This window comes from Triticum aestivum, chromosome 1B (assembly GCF_018294505.1).
Source record: "Triticum aestivum cultivar Chinese Spring chromosome 1B, IWGSC CS RefSeq v2.1, whole genome shotgun sequence".
Taxonomy (NCBI): domain Eukaryota; kingdom Viridiplantae; phylum Streptophyta; class Magnoliopsida; order Poales; family Poaceae; genus Triticum; species Triticum aestivum.
Window position 1 is genome coordinate 390,591,484 of NC_057795.1, and position 12,183 is coordinate 390,603,666.

Genomic DNA, 12,183 nt, shown 5'->3' on the forward strand with positions numbered 1-12,183 from the left:
GGCCATAGAAGTCTATAATTTTAAATTTTGGCGAAGCCCCTAGTATTCGAAAGGCCGAACTGGGGTGTTATACATGCCTAAATCGGGCAAGGCCGATTCCTCGCCTTAAGCAGAAAAAATCTTTAGGGATTTAGTACCTCGCGAACAGCGACCAGGTCTCGCCATATCATGACAGTCAGTTTTCGGCTTTCTCTACTATGGTGCTCGTCCGGTAGAACCGGGACACAATCGGAGTAGTTCTCCCTACACTACCTTAGCCGATATAACGGAACGTAAGGTACCAAAACAAGGGAGTCGGCCTAACCCAACTATTGACCCAAGGCATGATTTAGAGCTGATGCATATAATGCTATAAGTTCGGGGTGCCGCACTGTCGAAAGTGTTCAGACTTTTCTTGCCATGTTATGGGGCTCGATAAGAAGCCCCTGGCAATCCGAGCATACCAAAATGTACGGATGCAATATTCAACGGAAAATATGAAGGTAGTAATAAGAAGCTGACGCTGTGTACTACTTCCTATTTATTTGGACAATACGACAAAGCGTAGGTGTACAATTAATGCATTAAGCAGAAAGAAATAGGACTATTTGACATGTCCTATCCAAGGGCAGGCTATATGCGGGTATGTAGGAACAGGTATAATGATCATTGAAGAAGACCATCTGAGTATTCCCTTGTGTGCAAAGCCTCTTGCCTCCTCAGTGTTCCCTCTGTAATGAGTCCGATTATCCGATCTCTCTGAAGGGGCTGCCCGAAAGTGGGGTCCTGAAAAAAGAAAAAAATGGTATGCGGGCCTCGTGGCGGCTAAACCGCACTCTGGCCGCATTGTCGTTTCGCCTCCACCTATGCCCATGGTATTTTGAGCACGTATTTATGTACGTGTGGCACGAACGCCGCCTGAATGGGGCTGGGGTGGAGGCCGGATTGCTAATCGAGCTCCTGGCGTGCCTGACGGTCCTATTGCGGGGTACTCCGGACTCGCTTGACGGTGTTCGGGGTTGTCGTTGCCGAATTGGCTGTTTGTCGGAGGAGGCTGCTTTGTACTTCTGCCGCAAGGGCCGCAGTGTGCTCTTCCATACGGAGGGAGCGGTCTGTATTTCCATTGACTGTTATGACCCCACGAGGTCCTGGCATTTTGAGCTTGAGGTATGCATAGTGTCGTACCGCATTGAATTGAGCGAACGCGGTTCGTCCAAGTAGTGCATGGTAGCCACTATGGAAAGGGATGATATCAAAGATTAACTCCTCGCTTCGGAAGTTATCTGGAGATCCAAAGACCACTTCCAGTGTTATTGATCCCGTGCAGCAGGCCTATACCCCTGGAATTACACCTTTGAAGGCGGTTTTGGTGGCTTTGATCCGTGATGGATTGATGCCCATTTTGCACACTGTGTCCTAATAAAGCAGGTTCAGGCTGCTGCCACCGTCCATGAGGACTCACGTGAGGTGGAATCTGTCGATGATAGGGTCAAGGACCAATGCGGCTGAGCCACCGTGACAGATGCTGGTTGGATGGTCCCTACGATCAAAGGTGATCGGGCAGGATGACGATGGGTTGAATTTTGGGGTGACGGGCTCCATCGCAAAGACGTCCCTAAGTGCACGCTTTCGCTCCCGTTTGGGGATGTGAGTGGCATAGATCATGTTCACCGTTTTCACCTGGGGGGGGGGGGAGATTTCTTCTGTCCCCCAATGTTCGGACGCCGGGCTCCTCATCATCATCGCTGTGCAGCCCCTTGTCCTTGTTCTCGGCATTTATCTTGCCGGCTTGTTTGAACACCCAGCAATCTCTATTAGTGTGATTGGCTGGTTTATCGGGGGTGCCGTGAATCTGGCACGAGCGGTCGAGTATGCGGTCCAGACTGGACAATCTCGGATTGTTTCTTTTGAACGACTTCTTCCGCTTACTAGATTTGGAGTTGATGAATCCGGCATTGACTGCCGTATCCTCAGCATTGTCGCCATTGTTTCGACGCTTGTGTCTGTTGCGCCGTGGCTTTCCATTACTGTCATTGATATCTAAAGTGCTGGAGTTTCCTGGCACGGTGTTACTGCGAGCCAGCCAGCTATCCTCACCTGCACAAAAGCGGGTCATTAGTGTCGTGAGGGCTGCCATGGACTTCGGTTTTTCTTGGCCGAGGTGTCGGGCAAGCCACTCGTCGCAGATATTATGCTTAAAGGCCGCCAACGCCTCGGTGTCCGGACAGTCGACCATTTGGTTCTTTTTAGTGAGGAACTGAGTCCAAAACTTCCTGGCTGATTCTCCGGGCTGTTGGGTGATGTGACTTAAGTCATCAGCATCCGGTGGTCGTACGTAGGTGCCCTGGAAGTTATCGAGGAATGCGTCCTCAAGATTTTCCCAACTGCCAATGGAGTTTGCTGGCAGGCTATTCAGCCAATGTCTGACTGGCCCTTTAAGCTTGAGTGGGAGATACTTGATGGCATGTAGATCATCACCGCGGGCCATGTGAATGTGGAGAAGAAAATCTTCGATCCACACCGCGGGGTCTGTTGTGCCATCGGATGACTTGATGTTGACTGGTTTAAACCCTTCTGGGAATTCATGTTCCATTACTTCATTAGTGAAGCAGAGGGGGTGTGCGGCGCCTCTGTGCCGGGCTATGTCGCGGCGTAGTCTGATTAGGTCTGGTCGGTTATGTCCGGCCCGGCCAGATTTATCAGTATTGTATCCGGCATGACGATCGGTGTCATGAGCTGTGGCGCGCCCCCGTGATCCGTAGATCGATCTTGGTTGTCCTGCGTTGTTTTCCAATATGTCTCGCAGGTCCTGCGTATTGCCCCGGGCCGTAGTGAACCGGCGTGGGGGTGCGGGCTGGTGTTCGGCCTAATATGCCGTTTTATCCCGGCCACGGGGTGGCCGGTTAGCCTCATCTTGTGCTGGGAGTTCAGGCTCTTCAGTTTCTTCTTGCGGTTTGTGCTTTGGGTATCCCCTGCTCGGGGGCTCAAGTCCGTATTCCTCGGCCATCAGGACTTCGGTCCATTTGTCTGCGAGCAGATCTTGGTCAGCTTGGAGCTACTGCTGCTTCTTTTTCAGGCTTCTTGCAGTGGCTATAAGCTGGCGCTTGAAGCGCTCCTGCTCTATGGGATCCTCTGGTACGTCGAATTCGTCGTCACCGAGGCTCATCTCGTCTTCGGAGGGAGGCATATAGTTATCGTCCTCCAAGTATCCGTCTGTTGCCTGTTCGTCTGGGCTAGCCTGCCCGTGTTCCTGTTCGGCCTGCTCGAAGGTGGGCTGATCAGGATTATATTCCTCTTCGGCACCATCTGGATTTTCTTCTCCAGTGCCGGTGTTGCTGTGGCGGGGCTTGGAGCGGCACCGATGACGCCCATACTTTGATTTCTTCCCCGAGGGGTTATCACCTGTTGCCTCATCGCCATTGGTTTCTTTGAGAGTATCCACCATATACATATATATACATATACATATATATATATATATATATATATATATATATATCATATGAAGAGGTGGCAGTCCAGCGCCCTGTGGGCGGTGGTTCCTGTTCTCCTCCCGCATCGTCGTCTACACCATCGATGTCTTCGGAGTCGAAGTTAAGCATGTCGGTCAAATCACCGACCGTGGCTATTAAGTGGGTGGTGGGTGGGTAACAAATTTTTTCGTCGCCAGCTTCCCATTCAAGCCGGACATAGTTTGGCCAGGCGTCTCTCGATAGAGAGAGAGACTTAATGAATCCAGCACGTCTCCGAAGGGTGAGTGCTGAAAGATATCCGTGGCGGTGAACTCCATAACTAGAGCCCAGTTAGACTCGATGGGCACAAATGTGCGTGGTCCAAAACATACGGCCAGAGACAAGTCCGGGGGTCCGGAGATACAGATTTCCTCAGGAGAGGAGTCCGTGTTCGGCTCCAACGCCGATGAGTGTGCGGCCTTCGGGGCGGGGTCCAAACACCCGTCCTCAGAAGGCACGACCTGCTCTGGAGCGAAGTCTGGAGCCGTAGCAGGTGCGATGCTCCGAACACTATCCGACTACAGATCTAGGTCATGCAAGTCATGATTGTTCGACGCTCCTGACATGGGCCCGAATCTGTCGAAGATAAAGTCTCCGTGGATGTTGGCAGTGTAGTTTAGGTTTCCAAACCTGACCTGATGGCCAGGGGCGTAGCTATCGATATGCTCCAGATGGCCAAGCGAGTTGGCCCGCAGTGCGAAGCCGCTGAACACGAAGATCTGTCCGGGGAGAAAAGTCTCACCTAGAACGGCGTTGTTGAAGGTTGGAGAATCCATCAAGCCTTATAGCGACGTCACAGAGGAACTCTCAATGAAAGCACCAATGTCGGTGTCAAAACCGGCAGATCTCAGGTAGGGGGTCCCGAACTATGCGTCTAAGGCTAATGGTAACAGGAGGCTGGGGACACAATGTTTACGCAGGTTCGGGCCCTCTTGATGGAGGTAATACCCTACTTCCTGCTTGATTGATCTTGATGATATGAGTATTACAAGAGTTGATCTACCACGAGATCAGAGAGGCTAAACCGTAGAAGCTAGCCTATGGTATGATTGTTGCTGTGTCCTACGGACTAAACCCTCCGGTTTATATAGACACTGGAGGGGGCTAGGGTTACACAGGGTCGGTTTACAGAGAAGGAGATCTACATCCGAATCGCCAAGCTTGCCTTCCACGCCAAGGAAAGTCCCATCCGGAAACGGGACAAAGTCTTCCATCTTGTATCTTCATAGTCCAACAGCCCGGCCAAAGTATATAGTCCGGCTGTCCGGATACCCCCTTATCCAGGACTCCCTCACCCGCATCGCACACGCAACTAAAATATGAACCGTGTTTGATGTATCTGCCATCGCAAATGTTTTGCATCTTTTTTGATAGGTTTTTTATGTCACTGTTTGCGATTAATGCATGATACGTCTCCAATGTATCTATAAGTTTTGATTATTCCATCTTGCTATATTATCATTCTTGGATGTTTTACAATCATTTTATAGCAACTTTGTATCAATTTTTTGGACTAACCTATTGACATAGTGCCCAGTGCCAGTTGCTTTTTTTGCTTGTTTTTTTACATCGCAGAAAATCAATACCAAACGGAGTCTAAATACAGTGAAACTTTTTGGAGATTTTTTCTGGATCAGAAGACACATGTTGGTCCAAACAAGTACCAGAGGGGTGCCCTGAGAGGGGCACAACCCACCTCGGTGGCCTCCCGCACCGCCTCTTCGCCCTATAAATACCCCAATATTCCAAAAACCCTAGGGAGTCGATGAAAAACAATTCCAGCTACCGCAATTAAGTTCCAAAACCACGAGATCCAATCTAGACACCATCACGGAGGGGTTCATCATCCTCATTGGTACCTCTCCGATGATGCGTGAGTAGTTCATTGTAGACCTACAGGTACGTAGTCAGTAGCTAGATGGCTTCCTCTCTCTCTCTCTTTTTATTCTCAATACAATGGTCTCTTGGAGATCTATTTGATGTAAATCTTTTTTTTGCGGTGTGTTTGTTGGGATCCGATGAACTTTGAGTTTATGACCAGATCCATCTATCCAAAAACATACAAACCAATCTATCTTTTGCCTGATGAGGGACTGACAACCCCTCTCACGCGCCAGTTGCAAGTATTTGTTCTTTGTATGCAAGTACCGTTTACATAGTGTTGCTTGGTTCTCCTACTGGTTCGATAACCTTGGTTTCATCATTGAGGGAAGTACCTACAGTAGCTGTGCTGCATCAATCCTTCCTCTTTGGGGAAATACTAACGTAGTTAAAGCGACATCAAAAGGAGTTTTTGGCGCTGTTACCGGGGAGACATCACCGACATCTATCAGGTTCCTAATCACAAACCTCATCTCCTTGAGATTTACATTATTTGCCATTTGCCTCTCGTTTTCATCTACCCCAATTCACAAAAAATTGCCATTTTATTTGCCTTCTTTTTCATTTGCCTTTTTTCTTGTTAGATCTCTTGTTTGCTATGTTTGCTTGTGTTGCCATGTGCCTTCTATTTACTTTGTTGCTTGCTAAAAATCTATTGATATGGGTCCTCATCCACTTGCTAATCTTTTTAAAAGATCCAGTTATGATGAACCAATTCCTAGTAATTTGAGTGCACTACATTATCTTTATGAAGTGTTGCTGGAAATTCATGAATGTGAAAATTGTGATGAAGTGCTAAAAGAAGAAATTGATGAAGTGATTCATGATAACTCCTTTAATGAAAAGCATGATTGCAACGGTGTTATTATAAATTCTATTAATGTCAGTTGTGTTAGTGATATGCAAAACCCCAAGCTTTGGGATGCTTGTTTTGTTATGTCCACTACTTATTGCAATGATCATGACTGGGGAGATAATGATTCTTATGGTCTTGAAAATTTATTTAAGCCTCGTGATGAATATGATATTAATAATAACCTATTTGGCAGATTTATTAGTTTACAATTAATAATTCCAGTATTACGGAAATTCACGTTTCATATCGAACAACTGTTTGCCAATTTCATATCAGGCGCATAGATATATTTTAACATCATAGTACGATAGCTACCGAAAAAGAGGACAATACAACATATATATAGTTAAACTTCATAAGAACAATATTAGAACAATATATTCATTTCCCTAATCGAGATCATCCAGGACTGCCTTATCCACCTCTGCTTTCAGTTTAATAAGAACCTTTTTTGCACTGTCAAACTGGGAAAGTGCCTCCTCCTTCACCAACACCATCTTAGCAAAGTCTGATTTAAAAAATCTAAGCTCATTCTCCACCTTCGTCTTTTTATCGTGCATCTTCAAATATTCTTCAGCGTTGATAACACTATCTCTAAGCCTACCTCTGTTCTCTTCCTGATACATGCTCCAGAGCTTTGCTAGGCACATCTTCAAAGACTGTGGCCAGTCTTGATCAACCCACTCCAAGTAAGAACATTTCCATTCATCCTATAACATTTAAAACTAGATCAGTAACAATTGTAGGGAAAATGGGTTTATAGCAACATAGAAAATCACCAATACTTATTTTGAAAAACTAAAGAAGCAGGTTAATTATGACATATCTTCTCAAAAAGATCAATGTGCAAATGAATTAATTGCTACTGACACAACAACCAAATTCTGAAACATCAGAAGCTATAATTAACTACAACAATGCTACAAGTTCTTACTCATGTACTATAAATAACAAATTGAACATTTTAAGAGGAAAGTAAATATAACTGCAACAGGATAGCAACAGTGTTTGGATGACAGCAAATTGATAATAACAAGTGTGTACATGCACAAATTTAGTAACATAGAACTAATAGGACTAAGGCGTCCACTATGTATGCCAAAACCGGTGTAAAGACAATTGTTGCTACATCTTGCACCGGCCCTGCACTGGCGAGCCGATGCAGCAGAAAAAAAATCAGGGACCCGAACTTCGGAGCACATAGTTGCTCCCACGCCCAGTTCCTTCGTGCCATAAAGATTTAGTATTTTACTGCTTGGCTGCTCGGATGTGTGGACAAGTTGGCTCCACAAACTACTGAAGCGGTGCCAAATAATTTTCTAATGGCACCACTGATGATATGGTAGCATTTTTAGATACTAGGTACAAACTATGACACTGTCTTAGGATGCCTTTGGTTGAAGGTGTGGTATGAATGGGTTGGGACCGTGACAGTGTCTGAATCACATCTAACAAATGATTTGTAACAACGAAAGAGGGTTTAACCTTCTCTGCACATGCCAAAAACTTCCTCCCACTGTCCACAAATTCAAACACAACTAGCTTCATGCATGGATACTGTTGAAGGCGTACAAGGCATAGACGAAATCAATCTGACCAAGAAGGAAGCTGCAATAGTCCCTGAGTTAGTATGTTTCTAAAGTCCTTGTTCACATGATCCGGCTCAGCGGCTGTTGGTCTGCTACCTACTTTGAATCCATCTGCTATGGCACGCATATCAACGGAGACCCATGGAGCTGAGCTACATGTCTGCTGACGGTTGAGAGATGGATTAACACGGACTCAAATCTGCTGCTAAAATAAGCAAACGTCAAAAAAGGAATATTATACTACTATGGTAGTCCAATCAAAGAGTTTTTGTGTACTAGCCTTAAGAGTTTAAAAATTCTACTGTAAGCCGGTGGCGTGGGAAGCCACAAGAAGACCATGGAATAAAAGTGCTAATTCAGAGTGTTGGTTTTGTCACAATCAATGTACAACTCTGTCAAGCTAGTGGACGCGTCGAGAAGGGCCATACTGACATCAATTGATAAATTATGGGAACGAACATGTGTGGCAGTGGCAAAAAGATACCACAGATATTGTACGGCACCGGGTTGCCTGATAGCCGATGGACAAGGAACAAGATCGGAAACAGCCCGAACATCGGTCAGCACACGATAAAAAAAAGGGGAACCAAGACTACTCACGTGGAGACCAACCACCATGTGAAGACTGAGCCGGAAACGGAGCCGTCCATGACTCGGATGTGCCTTGCTCCGCCTCTGCTTCCAACCTAGCGCCATCACCGAGCTAACCCTCTCACATCGGCCTTCCGGCTGATCGCCTTTGTTGTTTGCCTCGAGCAACCGCCGAGCCTCCGTTGGACTCTGCCATCGGCCACGGTTTCAAGCCGCCTTGCTCCACATGAGCCGCCATGGCCTCGAAGCCGGCCACTATGGTCAACGGCCGGATCCCGTGTATCAACCACGTGCTAGGCTGCTTCACTCCATCCGCCGCTGCTGCGGTATCCGCTTTTCGATCCTTGCTGTGAGCCACCATGGGCCGGTCTACCGCCTCTGCTGCTGGCCTTCAGAGGCGCTCAAATCGCCAGCTCTGCCCTGTCTATGCCAAACCGCTGGAGCAAGCTTCACACTGGACGCCTCTTCAAAGGGCCGAGTCGCCTGGCGCCTCGCGCCTCTGCCGCCGTCTCAGCCTTGCGGAGAGCCACCCAGTCGAGTCACCCGGCGCCTCGCGTCGCTGTCGCCGTTTCATCCCTGTGGTGAGCCGCCGCGCCACTGTGGCCTTGAGCCACCTGCGCCGTTGCTCGCTTCCACTTCTGAATCGTTGTCACTGTTGCCTACTTCTACCATGGCCCATTTGAAGCTAAACACCAGTAGACCGACTACGCCTACACAATCCCGTGATGGCCTGAGCGGCCCTCGCCGGTGCCTCAAACCGCTTTTGCGGCCTGCCTCGTCGCTCATCTTTGCCTAAAACGCCCTATGCATCTGAGCCACCATCGCTAGCCTCCGTGTCAACACGAATGAGTTGTGCAAGGGTCAAATCCTAGGCGGCTTTATAAGATCTGCTAGAGTACCACTGCTGTTGACAAGGAGTACTAGTTCTGCTTTTAGTGAATGTGTATTACTGATCGTGTAAAACACCAAAAATAAGAATAGGAGCTGCTGAGCCGCCAGAGTTTATGCATCTGCCGAATCATCAGAGTGCTACTCCCTATGGCTGAACTGAAGCTTATTCATGGATAACCAAGCCAAGCGTATATCTGGTGCGTCTGGCAATAAGGCATGAAGTATTCACATGGAAGATCACTCAAAAAGGTCAAACATATTGATAGGAGATGTGCGTTGGCGGTTTTGGATGGAACAATCATGTGCGTGGCTATTATCAGGGAAAGTGTTAGTTGTCGTCGCCACAAGTTGCCAGCTACTGCCTCGTCAGCCACTGTTTTACCTCTGCTGGTCTTCACCATAGGCTGCCAGAGAAGGGAATTATTTTGTCCATGATGGTTAATCCCCTGTTACAAGGGCAGGAGAGAGGGGCTAAATCTCCATTGCAAATACTAAAGGTTGTTCGTGGAACGAACCATCTCTCATCCGGACGAATCAGGTGATATCCATCCAATTAACTTTTTATTAGTACTTGTTAATTATTTGTGAAAACAACCACTCTGCCCTACAGTGTTGTTGTACACAGGTAAATTATTCATTACAAAAGTGTTGATATACCGCGGATATGGAGCATGTGCCAGTAAACTTTATTGGCGGTCCGGTCTACATCAACGCACCAGCCAACTCGCCCATCCGCACCGCCTTACAACACCATGGCCGACTTGCCCGTCCACCCTTGCGGCCGGCTCACATGTCTGCGTCGGCTTATAATGTGATGTACAACTTACTCGTCTGCCCCCGCAGCCGACTCTCCTATGCACACGGTTTACCGCGCCCATGATTCACTCGCCCGTCCGTGCTGGCTTACAAACGCCGCGGCTGGCTCGCCCGTGGTTGGTTTTCAGCTTCACCATGGTGATCATAAATTCCACCGTAGATAAATGCTGGCTTAACATATCAGGTGAAATCCATCCAGTATATTTTATGTTACATATTATTTTCTTTAAAAAGTGCAATTAGTTTGGTTTGCAAGTTCTCCCATACAGGACTCAAACCGGTCTATATCATGGTCAACTATGGAGAATCTCAAGTCAACTCATTGAGTCGTCTTAAATACTCGGGGGCTACATGGACATAGCTCGATAAATGTTGCCAGTTTAAAGGCCGTCCAGAAAAATTCTGGCTCAAGAAGAATTTATCTCTTGCAAAGATCGAGGTCTCAAGAAAAATTAAAGGGACCAAAGATAGTCTGTTGCAAAGCACAACTCAAACATAGGTACCCTGCTTCAAGGTAATTGGGGGGCTTCCTGTTCAAACATAGGTCGTATTTGAACCAAAGAGAACATAGCTGTCGATACCCTGTTGATCGGCACAATGCCAAACTCACTAGGGGACTTCTTGATCGTATTCGAATCATAGCTTAACCCCTTTTGGGTCCGAATTTGATCGTATTCGAATCAGAGTCGTTAAAAAACTCTCAAGGTCATTTTGGGGGTTTCCTGTTCAAACATAGGTCATATTCGAGCCAAAGAGAACATAGTTGTTGGTACCCTCTTGATCGATGCAACGCCAAAGCCACTGGGGGCTACATGATCGTATTCGAATCCTAGCTTAACCCCTTTTGGAACGGTTTACTGATACAGCTCCGCCGGGCCAAAATAAAAGAACAGAACAACCGGCGTATTCGAATCAGAAGCCTTGATTTTTCTTTCTATTTGGCTTAAGTTTTTTGGAAACAATCTTTGGGTTTGTCTTGAGACCTTTTTGTTCAGATCTAAGTTTAAAGTGTGGTTTAAATTTAACCCGACTTGACTTTGGCCGATAAGTCGCCAGCATATGACAATCATAAAACACTTGGAAGTTTTGGCTTCTAAAGATTGGGTTATCACCCTTACTGCACAGGTCACATAAGCCGGCAGTATGATTCAGTATCACAGGTATGATATTGTTTATACATGATTATGTTTAAACCGGCCCTGGCTATGGACTTTAAGCCACCGGTATATTTTGGATTGCGCCATTCGAATCATGCGCTTATCAATCATTGGATTATTGCCCTTATTGGATACGGCGATGTAAGCCGGCAGTATGAGCCAATTTCTACAGATAAGGTATTCAAAGTCGCTTTTGTGCAATGGCTATTATTTTATCAATAGATATGATTTATTCTACAATGGATGGAGTAGTCCCGAGTCGCTGCAGGCTTACGACCCGGCACTTGGGGTTACATTATTCAGATTGAGATGATATCAAATATGCAAGTCCCATGTCACTGCCAGCATGCACCATGGCACTTGGGGGCTAATGCAAAGTCATTTTTTGGCTCACTTTATTGAAGATCCGACTCATCACATTGTAATGAGCCGACCCTTGGGGGCTACCAATTGCTCCTGCCAAAAATTCAAGGTACACAAGCATTAATCCATTATATTGAAAGGTCCACTACTCAGTTGGTAGAGTACAAAGCTCTTAACCTTGTGGACGTGGGTTCAAGCCCCATGGTGGAGATTATATTATATGATGTTATTATCAATAAATTACATACAAAGTCCCAGCTCAGTATTATCTTACTGAGCCGGCCCTTGGGGGCTACACGTTGCTGTTCAAGCTTACATGGTTATATCTACAAAGTCCCTGCTCATCATTGCATAATGACCCGGCCCTTGGGGTCTACACTGGTTGAAGTTTTCATGAGCATAAGGCAATTACAAGTCGCAGGTTGTTGCAAGCATGACAACCCGACACTTGGGAGCTACAAGTGATATGCATATAAGGGAGAAAAATCTTCAAATTCTCAGTTTTGAGCAGACCAGATTGACCCGGTGTCTGCAACAATCATGACCCG